Source organism: Microtus oregoni, unplaced genomic scaffold (genome assembly GCF_018167655.1).
Source record: "Microtus oregoni isolate MIOR12 unplaced genomic scaffold, Mior012 000105F_ref0000443, whole genome shotgun sequence".
NCBI classification, from domain to species: Eukaryota; Metazoa; Chordata; class Mammalia; order Rodentia; family Cricetidae; genus Microtus; species Microtus oregoni.
Window position 1 is genome coordinate 3,038,562 of NW_024544720.1, and position 11,974 is coordinate 3,050,535.

An 11,974-nucleotide genomic window follows, 5' to 3' on the forward strand; every position below is an offset into this window, starting at 1 on the left:
TCATCTATCAAGTGTGCCTTCCTTTCTCCTTCACTTGGGGTCAGACTTGCATGAGTATTTGATGGTCACTCAGCTCTCTCCAGCTCCTTCCACATTTTTTTTTCATTTCCACTAATTTCTTAGTACATTTACTTTTTTAGAAAAGAAATATTTTAATCCAAAATATGAATATTGTCATTTTATACAAACACAGTTATAACATATAAATTTAAATTTTATACGGAAGGGATTCAAGAGGGCAAAAGTGCTTGGGGCCTAAAAAGCTTATGAGCTGTGAGCCCAGGTTCAAACCAACTCTAGCAATGGGAGCACTGTAGAAGAATGGCTCACGGTTAACTGAGGGCCTGATTTGCTTTCTTGAGCTCTAAGTCTTACCTAAGGCACAACAAGAAACAAATTCTAAGCTCATTATTTTACAGTTGTGTCCTCAAAAAAGGCAGAGCTTGGGATGAAGGTCTCCGGTGTCTCTGGTCCTCCACTGCTGCACACACTGTTGGGATGGGCTCTTCTGGGAACCTGCTGCATCAGCTTCTGTGTTGCATGCCTCCTTGGGTCCAGACTCATCTGTGCTTCTTTAAGGCCTTGGCCAAAGTTGGCAAGGCCAGCATGGGGGCCACCTGCAGTTGTCAAAGCATGTAGACATTTTAAAATATCACAAGAACAACTCTGTTGTACTCTTCTCTTCGGCTGGTCTATTTTCTTCCTTGCTTTTGTAATTGGAAAGGAACAACTTTTCTATCTAAGTCAAGAATTCCTTAGCGATGAAACATTTGGCTACTTTGCTTAGTGTTTTCCTTAGACACCCAAAAGTTCCCTGCAAATCCCAGTGAAAGATTCTACCCATGGGAACACAGCGCTGAGAAAGCCTGTATTTCTCAATTGTCCATCTTGTCTTTTCAAACACTCATTCCCATCGAGGTTCTTCTAACAGCTGTTGTACTTCAAGTTTGTAAATGACAGGCACCATCAGAGCTAACTTCTGCACTTATAACCAAGCAGATCATCTGGGAGCATGGTAAAGGGTTACTTCAATTGTATGGACTAACAATCATTCCAATGAACTTTGCTCCTCTTCTGGAGAAGTAACTCTGGTTGTGTGTCAATATCTCATAAAGACGGATTAGGATCAATTGCAGCATGAGAATGGTACCACCCAATAACACTGTAGCCTCTAAGAGCCAAAGTTTCTGAGGCCTGTGTTTGTGATACAAGGTCCACCGCACATTGTAGTCCTTTGCTCAGATTGTTACATGGTTCTGCTGCATAGACTTTAAGGGTCTTCTCAGCCTCTGGGTATCTTCCTCCTAACAGCCCAATCACTTCCGCCATAGACACATGAACATGCAAATCCATTATTAAAAGTGCTTCTGAAACTACTTTCACCTAAAAAGACTCCTGCTTTTTTCACTGAAAAAATTACAAGGTATCAGTTGGAAGGGATCAACTGAGCGTTTTGGTAGTTTTGAAAGTTTTGAAGACTTAAACAGGTTTACACTTTACCTCTTCTCTTCTTTTTGCCAGCTCCTCCACAGACAGATGCTCCAATGTTTGCCCTTCGAAGTCTTTTGCACTACTCCAGTTTCCCCGTGGGTCTCGGGCCCTATGTCTCCTTGTACGCATAGACTGTAGGGCCAGGCAAGCTGGCATGTTGCTTCTGCATCTGTTCTGTCACTACTCATACTTTAGTGACTGGCTGTGGCCTGTTATGTATTGCCTGCTCACATCCAAAATTGGTTACTCCTATCAACTCAAGGTATGTATGTATAAATCCATCTAATGCAATTAGCATCCTTGCAGTTCTTCAAGCCAGACCTTCATGCTGAGGTCTTATTTAAGTATTTCGGTTTGCATATTTCCCACTGATCCAAAATGTAGTTTTTAATCTTCAAAGCATTCTGGTGTTTTAGCTTGGTGCCCCTCAAAAACTTCAGAAATTGCTTGCTTTTCTTTTTCTTTCTTTTTTTAATTATTTTATTGAAAAAAAAATTCCGCCTCCTCCCAGCCTCCCATTTCCCTCCCCCTTCTCCCACTCCTCTCCCCCTCCACCCACTCCTCTCCCCCTCCCTCTGCAGTCCAAAGAGCAGTCAGGGTTCCCTGCCCTGTGGAAAGTCCAAGGTCCTCCCCCCTCCGTCCATGTCTTGGAAGGTGAGCATCCAAACTGGCTAGGTTCCCACAAAGCCAGAACATGAAGCAGGATCAAAACCCAGTGCCATTGTCCTTGGCTTCTCATCAGCCCTCATTGTCCGCCATGTTCAGAGAGTCTGGTTTTATCCCATGCTTTTTCAGTCCCAGTCCAGCTGGCCTTGGTGAGCTCCCAATAGATCAGCCCCACCGTCTCAGTGGGTGGGTGCACCCCTCACAGTCCTGACTTCCTTGCTCATGTTCTCCCTCCTTCTGCTCCTCATTGGGACCTTGGGAGCTCAGTCCGGTGTTCCAGTGTGGGTCTCTGTCTCTATCTCCATCCATCGCCAGATGAAGGTTCTATGGTGATATGCAAGATATTCATCAGTATGGCTATAGGATAGGGCCAGTTCAGGTTCCATATCCTCAGCTGCCCAAGGAACTAACTGGGAACATCACTCTGGGCACCTGGGAGTCCCTCTAGGTTCAAGTCTCTTGCCAACCCTAAGATGGCTCTTAAGATATATACTTCCCTGCTCCCATATCCACCCTTCCTTTATCCCAACCGTCCCATTTCCCCAAGTTCCCCCCATTCTCCCCTTCTCACTTTTCTCTCCCCATTTCCCCTTACCCCTATCCCACACCACCCCCAAGATCCCAATTTTTTGCCCGGCAATCTTGTCTACTTGCCATATCCAGGAGGATAACTATATGTTTTTCTTTGGGTTCACCTTCTTATTTAGCTTCTTTAGAATCATAAATTATTGATTCAATGTCCTTTATTTATGGCTAGAAACCAATTATGAGTGAGTACATCCCATGTTCATCTTTTTGGGTCTGGCTTACCTCACTCAGAATAGTGTTTTCTATTTCCATTCATTTGCATGCAAAATTCAAGAAGTCCTTGTTTTTTACTGCTGAGTAGTACTCTAATATGTATATATTCCATACTTTCTTCATCCATTCTTCTATTGAAGGGCATCTAGGTTGTTTCCAGGTTCTGGCTATTGTAAATAATGCTGCTATGAACATAGTTGAACAAATGCTTTTATAATATGATAGGGCATCTCTTGGGTATATTCCCAAGAGTGGTATTGCTGGGTCCTGGGGTAGGTTGATCGCAAATTTCCTGAGAAACCGCCACACTGATTTCCAAAGTTGTTGCACAAGTTTGCATTCCCACCAGCAATGGATGAGTGTACCCCTTCCTCCACAACCTCTCCAGCAAAGGCTATCGGTTGTAGCAGCGTAAATGAATGCAGACAGATTGTAAAAAATATATACAGCTTTAATGGGGAAATAGACTTACAGTACCAAGGTTCCTGCGGAGAACAGGAAGCAGAAGGGGTGGCTGGGCGCAGGCCCAGCAGATTTATAGGTAAACATTATCCCGAGGCAAACATGCCCCCTAAGGCTGGGCTTAACCCTACAATTGGTGTTTTGATTTTAGCCATTCTGACAGGTGTTGATTTGCATTTCCCTGATGGCTAAGGAGGTTGGGCATGACCTTAAGTGTCTTTTGGCCATTTGAACTTCTTCTTTTGAGAATTCTCTGTTTAGTTCAGTGCCCCATTTTTAAATTGGGTTAATTGGCATTTTAAAGTCTAGTTTCTTGAGTTCTTTATATATTTTGGAGATCAGACCTTTGTCTGTTGCGGGATTGGTGAAGATCTTCTCCCAGTCAGTAGGTTGCCTTTTTGTCTTAGTGACAGTGTCTTTTGCTTTCTAGAAGCTTCTCAGTTTCAGTAGGTCCCATTTATTCAATGTTGCCCTTAATGTCTGTGCTGCTGGGGTTATACATAGGAAGCGATCTCCTGTGCCCATATGTTGCAGAGTACTTCCCACTTTCTGTATTCAGATTGATATTGAGGTCTTTGATCCATTTGGACTCGAGTTTTGTGCATGGTGATAGATATGGGTCTATTTTCATTCTTGTACAGGTTGACATCCAGATGTGCCAGCACCATTTGTTGAAGCTTTTTTTCTTCCATTGTATACTTTTAGCTCCTTTATTGAAAATGAGATGATCATAGGTTTGTGGGTTAAAATCCGGGTCTTCTATATGATTCCATTGGTCGACTTCTCTGATTTTATGCCAATACCACACTGTATTCATTACTGTGGCTCTGTAATAGAGATTGAAGTCAGGGATGTTAATGCCTCCAGAAGTTCCTTTATTGTATAAAATTGTCTTGGCTATCCTGGGTTTTTTGTTTTTCCATACAAAGTTGATTATTGTCCTGTCAAAATCTGTGAAGAATTTTGATGGGACCTTGATGGGGATCGCATTGAATCTATAAATTGCCTTTGGTAGAATTGCCATTTTTACTATGTTGATCCTCTCAATCCAAGAGCAAGGGAGATCCTTCCATTTTCTGGCATCCTCTTCAGTTTCTTTCTTCAATGCCTTAAAGTTCTTGTCAAATAGATCGTTCACTTCCTTGGTTAGAGTTACCCCAAGATATTTTATGCTGTTTGTGGCTTTTGTGAAAGGTGATGCTTCTCTGATTTCCCTCTCTGCTGCCTTATCCTTGTGTATAGGAGGGCAACTGATTTTTCGGAGTTGATCTTGTATCCTGCCACATTACTAAAGGTGTTTATCAGCTGTAGGAGTTCTTTGGTGGAGTTTTGGGGTCGCTTATGTATACTATCATATCATCTGCAAATAACGAAAGTTTAACTTCTTCCTTTCCAATTCGAATCCCCTTGATCCCTTATGTTGTCTTATTGCTATTGCTAGAACTTCAAGCACAATATTGAAGAGGTATGGAGAGAGTGGACATCCTTGTCGTGTTCCTGATTTTAGTGGAATGGCTTTGAGTTTTTCTCCATTTAATTTAATGTTAGCTGTCAGCTTGCTGTAAAGAGCTTTTATTATATTTAGGTATGACCCTTGTATCCCTAATCTCTCCAAGACTTTTATCATAAAGGGATGTTGAATTTTGTCAAATGCTTTTTCAGCATCTAATGAAACGATCATATGGTTTTTTTCTTTCAGTTTATTTATATGATGGATTACATTGATAGATTTTCGTATGTTGAACCAGCCCTGCATCTCTGGGATGAAGCCTACTTGATCATAATGGATAATTTTTCTAATGTGTTCTTGGATTCGGTTTGCCAGTATTTTATTGAGGATTTTTGCGTCGATGTTCATGAGTGAGATTGGTTGAGTCTTTGTTCGGTTTTGGTATCAGAGTAACTGTAGCTTCATAAAAGGAATTTGGCAATGACTCTTCTGTTTCTATATTGTGAAATACATTAAGGAGTATAGGTATTAGGTCTTCTTGAAAGTTCTGGTAGAATTCCGCATTGAAACCATCTGGTCCTGGACTTTTTTTGGTAGGGAAGTTTTTGATAACAGCTTCTAATTTTTCACGACTAACAGGTCTATTTAGATTGTTCAACTGGTCCTGGTTTAACTTTGGTATATGGTATTTATCTAAAAAAGTGTCCATTTCTTTTACATTTTCCAGTTTTGTGGCATACAGGCTTTTGTAGTAAGATCTAATGATTCTCTAAATTTCCTCTGCATCTGTGGTTATGACCCCCTTTTCATTTCTGATCTTATTAATTTGCATATTCTCTCTCTGCTGTTTGATTAGTTTGGATAGGAGTTTATCAATCTTGTTGATTTTCTCCAGGAACCAGCTTTTTGTTTCATTGATTCTTTGTATTGTTTTCTGTGTTTCTATTTTGTTGATTTCAGCCCTCAGTTTGATTATTTCCAGTCTTCTACTCCTCCTAGGTGAGTCTGCTTCTTTTTTTTTCTAGAGCTTTCAGGTGGGCTGTTAAGTCTCCAACGTGTGCTTTCTCTGTTTCCTTTAAGTGGGCACTTAGTGCTATGAACTTTCCTCTCAGGACTGCTTTCATAGTGTCCCATAGGTTTGAGTATGTTGTTTCTTTATTTTCATTGAATTCCAGGAAGACTTTAATTTCTTTCTTTATTTCTTCCTTGATCCAGGTGTGGTTCAGTAGTGGACAGTTCAGTTTCCATGAGTTTGTAGACAGCTTTCTGGGGGTAGCATTGTTGTTGAATTCTAACTTTAATCCATGGTGATCCGATAAGACACAGGTGGTTACTAATATTTTTTTATAACTGTGGAAGTTTGCTTTGTTATCGAGTATGTGGTCAATTTTCAAGAAGGTTCCATGAGCTGCAGAGAAGAAGGTATATTCTTTCCTATTTGGGTGGAATGTTCTATAGATGTCTGTTAAGTCCATTTGATTCATTACCTCCATTAATTCTCTTATTTCTCTGTTAGGTTTCTGTCTGATTGACCTGTCCATTGGTGAGAGAGGAGTGTTGAAGGTTCCTACTATTAGTGTGTGCGGTTTGATGACTGCCTTGAGTTTTAGTAATGTTTCTTTTATGTAAGTGGGTGCTTTTAAATTAGGGGCATAGATATTCAGGATTGAGACTTCATCCTAATGAATTGTCCCTGTTATGAGTATAAAATGTCCCTCTCCATCTCTTCTGATTGATTTTAGTTTGAAGTCAACTTTGTTAGAAATTAGTATGGCCATACCTGCTTGTTTCTTAGGTCCATTTGCTTGATAAGCCTTTTCCCAGCCCTTTACTCTGAGTAGATGCCTGTCTTTGTGGTTGAGGTGTGTTTCTTGTAAACAGCAGAATGTAGGATCCTGTTTTCGTATCCAATCTCTTAGCCTGTTCCTTTTTATCGGTGAGTTGAGTCCATTGACATTAAGTGATATTAATGACCAGTGGTTGTTAACTCCGGTCAAGTTTTTGGTAGTAGAGTTTGTGTGTTTCCCTTCTTTGTTTTGTGTTGGTGAAGGGTCTCTAGATGTCTGAGTTATTGTGGTCATTGTTGGACTCCTTGGTTAGTGATTTTCCTTCTATTACTTTCTGTAAGGCTGGATTTGTGGCTATGTATTGTTTAAATTTGTTTTTATCCTGGAAAATTTTGTTTTCTCCATTTATAGTGAATGAAAACTTGGCTGGGTATAGTAGTCTGGGCTTGCATCCATAGTCTCTTAGTTTCTGCAGTACATCTATCCAGGACCTTCTGGCTTTCATGGTTTCCATAGAGAAGTCCGCTGTAAGTCTGATAGGTTTATAAGTAACTTGACCTTTTTCCTTCGCAGCTCTTAATATTCTTTTTTTTTCTGTATGCTTTGTGTTTTGATTATTATATGGCAAGGGGATCTTTTTTTTGATCCAGTCTATTTGGTGTTCTGTATGCTTCTTGAACCTTCATAGGTACATCTTTCTTTAGGTTGGGAAAGTTTTCTTCTATAATTTTATTAAATATATTTTCTGGACCATTGTGCTGTACTTCTTCTTCTACTCCTGTTATTCTTAGGTTTGGTCTTTTTATTGTGTCCCAGATTTCCTGAATGTTTTGTGATGAGAGCTTGTTAGATTTGCTGTTTTCTTTGATCAGTGTGTTTATTTTCTCTATGGTATCTTCAGAATCTGAGATTCTTTCTTCTATCTCTTGTATTCGGTTGGTTATGCTTGTTTCTGTAGTCTCTATTTGTTTGCCTAGATTTTCCATGTCCAGCCGGCCCTCTGTTTGTGTTTTCTTCCTTGCCTCCATTTCAGTTTTCAAGTCTTGAACTGTTTCCATTATCTGTTTGATTGTTTTTCCTTGGTTTCCTAGGATATCATTCACAGATTTACTCAATTCTTCAAACTTTCTGTTATTCTTCTCATCCATTTCTTTAAGGGAGTTTTTCACCTCCTGTTTAAGGGCCTCTATCGTTTTCATAAAGTCAATTTTTTTCTACTTCTTCTTGATTAAGGTGTTCATGTCCTCCTGTTGTGAGGTCGCTGGGTTTTGGTGGTTTCATGTTGTTTTTCAGATTGTTGGGTAAATTCTTGCATTGGCACCTGCCCATCTCTTCCTCCAAATGCTCGCCTATGGATCTTCTTTTACAGGATCAGGTCTCTTTGCCCACTGATGTACCTTCCCAGTGATGGCTCTCCCCACTGATGGCTCTTCTGGTGCCAAAATCAGATCTCCATGCTGGTTGGGTAGCTTGTAAACAAATGGCCTAAATTGCTTGCTGCAGGCAGGCTATTGAGACAAAGGAATCTCCACCCGCTTGGTTGCCCTCACGACTCAATCCCAGCACCCAAACGGGCTGAGCTGGGTGATGTTATGTACCCGAAGAGGGGAGGGAGGCAGAAGGGGGGTTCTAGATGCAAGCTGGGTGGGATAGGAAGAGAGAGGCAGTGTCCAGGGAGTATAGCCCCTGCAGGAAGACCAGGAAGTATAGGGGGATGAGGAACTTCTGAGTTCGGTGTCCCGGGCTGCTGCTGCGGGTCAGAAACTCACTCACCCCAGTGATGGCTCTCCTGGTGCCTAGATCAGATCTCCGTGCTGGTTAGGTAGCTTGTAAACAAAGGGCCTACCTTGCTTGCTGCACGCAGGCTATTGAGACAAAGGAACTACAGCCCACCCGGTTCCTTTTCTTTCTTTTTTTTTTTTTTGAATGACATTTCTATCTATTTCCACTTCTTGTTCTTGGGACTTAAATTCTTCTCCCTCATGGTCATCCTCCACCGTTTGGAGAAGAGGCAAAAGCATTTCATTTCCACCTGAATCCTGCTGCCTCTCCAAGAGGGTGATGGCTTGGTTTCGTCTGTTATTTCTTTTCTGTCTTGCACATCGTAGCCTTGAACCAATTTATTGTACTTCTCACTTAATTCAACTGAGTTTTTGTCATTATTGGTTTGCTTTGTAGCCCATGATGTAATTTCTGAGCTTGAACATGCTTCTGTGTTACTTGGCTTCACGTTCTGAAGATACTCCCCGGAAGAGTTAGCTAAGGGGCCTTTTGAACATATGAATTCTCCGTGGTTGGCTTCGCAAATTTTACCATTAGGAATGTCTAAATGAGATGGCTGCCAGAATTCTTTTTTGGTGTTTGAGAAGTCAACTCATCCAGTTCATCTGACATGTCTACATCTTCATTATCAGATTACTTTTCAATTTTTACAGCATTCAAGTTAGGATTGACACGCCCATCAAACATGATGCTGCCCACACCTTCGTCCTCTCATCTTTAGATTTCACCTGAAGATCACTGCTGCTCTTCTTAGTTAGTGTTTCTTTCTCCACACCCCACTTTACCTTATTTTTAAAGTACTGTCTGGTGTAACTCTTCACTTGTAAAACTGTATTGGTCCATCTTTGGTCACACTTAGCCAGTCCTTGTTCAAATAATCTTTTTTCTTCTATCATAACTGGCTGGTTTTGTAGGAGAATGTACCCTGTTGGTGTATTTTTTTTATCATCTTCCTTTTGATTAATCCAGAATTTTTCTGGAAGTGATTTATTAGACAAATAATACTCTTCTTCCAACAGCATTTTCTCAATGACAGCTCTGTTCTCATCACTGATGGCACTATCTAGAGTCCAAGGAGTATAGCCATTCTCCCTTCCCCATGTTGAATCAAGACAGTGATCTCGAAAGACTAATGCTGTATTTTCATCATTTCTTGGCTGTGCAGCCATCAGAACATCTCCTTCCACATCCATACCCGCCTCCTCTGCCTCCATGACTTCACCTCTCTTAGCACATTAATCCCTTCTTGGTACCTACTTCTCAGAAGACATCCTTTTTTCCCCTGCTATCCCTAATTGTTGATAAGCCCACTCAGTGGTCTTCGAGTGTAGATCTGTGTGGCTCTTCTTTTTATTGCTTCCGTTTTTCTGTCAGCATTCTCTATTTGTCATGCAGCCATTTTTCAAGTGTTTTACATCATTTCTTTAATAGAATAGCAAGTCCCAATTTCTTGTCTAGACAAGAGTGATTTATCTAAAATAAAATTGCATAGGGGCAAATACATCAAATGTCACTTTGAGAACTTCAAGATTTAAACCATTTAGTTTAGGAAATATTTTTTCCAATGAATGCTGTATTCAAAAATAATGCTCCCTGCGGCTGGAACAATGTCTAAAAGGTTAAAAGCACTGACTGCTCTTCTAGAGGACTCGGGTTTAATTTCCAGCACCCACATGGCAGCTCATAGCTGTCTATAGCTCTGGTTCCAGGGGATCCAGCACCCTCACACATGCAGGCAAAACACCAATGCACATAAAATTATTTTAAAATATAGGCTCTTTCCAAAACAGAATACTTTTATGTACAGTTACTTGGATTAGAAACAGCCAAAAAACACAATAGAAGAAATGGAGACTCTAAATAATGATTCGTAACATGCAATGTTGGTGCTGAACTCCTTTTTTGGGGGGAGGGGGTGTTCATGACAGGGTTTCTTTGTATCCTGGAACTCACTCTGTAGACCAGACTGGCATCAAACTCACAGAGATCTACCTGCCTCTGCCTCCTGAGTGTTGGGAATAAAGCTGTGTGCCACCACTGCCTGACTGGTGTAGGAGGTCCTTCTGTTTGTGTGTTGCTTTCATTGGTTAATCAATAAAGAAACTGCTTGGCCTGATAGGGCAGAACTTAGGTAGGCAGAGAAGACAGAACTGAATTCTGGGAGGAAGAAAGCAGAGTCAGAGAGCCGCCATGGAGCTGCCAGGTCAGACATGCTGAATCTTTCCCGGTAAGCCACAATGTCTTGGTGATAATATACAGATTAATAGAAATGAGCTAAACTAAGGTGAAAGAGTTAGCCAATAAGAAGCCAGAGGTAATGGGTCAAGCAGTGATTTAAATAATACACTTTCTGTGTGGTTATTTCGGGGCTAAGCTAGCCGAACGGCTGGGACAAACAAGCGGGCCCTCCCCTTGGAACACATACAGTCCTGTCTATCCTGATCAGGAAGAGATTCAAAGAAGGAGCTGTGGACGGTTTGTGATCTTACACAGCTTAATAATTAGAGGACTGCGACAGCCAGCAAAGGTCACTCTTCATAGTTTACGAGTAAAAGTGACCACATACACCACATGCCATCATCATCAGGAACTGTGAAGTGAAAGATGAGAACTTGATTTAATGAAAAGGATGGAAAGTAATTCTGTGTGGTTTCAGCCTTTTGTTAATATATATACATTTTTTTTCCTTTTTGGTTTTTTTGAGACAGTGTTTCTCTGTGTTGCCCTGACTGCCCTGGTTAGTAGACCAGGCTGGCCTTAAACTTAAACTATCATTTTTGTCTTACATTGGTGGGATGAGTTAGTATCTGGTATCTTTCTGAGTAATTACCTATATTTTTCATTGAGGATCCCATATCTAATATGCCAGTGGTTCTCAACCTGTGGGTCATGGCCTCGTTAGCAAACTTCTATGTCCAAAACTATTTACATTATAATTCTTAGCAGTAGCAGAACTACAGTTTTGAAGCAGCACACCATGAGGAACTGTGTTAAAGGGCCACAGATTAGGAAGGTTGAGAACCACTATACAAGGCATTTTCTCTTGACCCCAACGAGAGCCTTTTGGAGACAACATAATCAGAAGGATAAACACAAACTGCGTGCCCACAATAACTACTTTTCAAATACATCTATAAAGAACAAAATGAAATTGCCAATGAACTTATATGAGGCAAATTTACAAAGCTCTTAAAAAATAAAACACACGCCTTTAATCCCAGCACTCTGGAGGCAGAGGCAGGGTGATCTCTGTGAGGTCAAGGCCAGCCTGGTTTTCAAAGCAAGTTCCAGGATAGCCAGAAGTATTACACAGAGAAACCCAGTCTTGAAAAAAATCGAAAAAAGAAAAAAGGAAAAAAGGGACCAGCAAGATGGCTCAGGAGGCAAAGCTGCTTGCTGCCAAGCCCAACAGTCTAGTCTTCAGGGTCCAGCATGGCTGAAAGAGAGGACTGACCCCGCACGTTGTCCTCTGGCCTCTATATGCACACTGAAGTAATAAGGGCAGCGGGGCTGCGTCCCCAACACCCCAGCCGCC

At 41.1% G+C, this 11,974-nt stretch overlaps 1 pseudogene; it reads right to left on the reverse strand.

Annotated features, from left to right (window-relative positions):
• Nucleotides 1-652: 652 nt before the first annotated feature.
• On the reverse strand, nt 653-9,653 carry LOC121443333 (annotated as a pseudogene).
• Between the last annotated feature and the right edge of the window lie 2,321 nt (nt 9,654-11,974).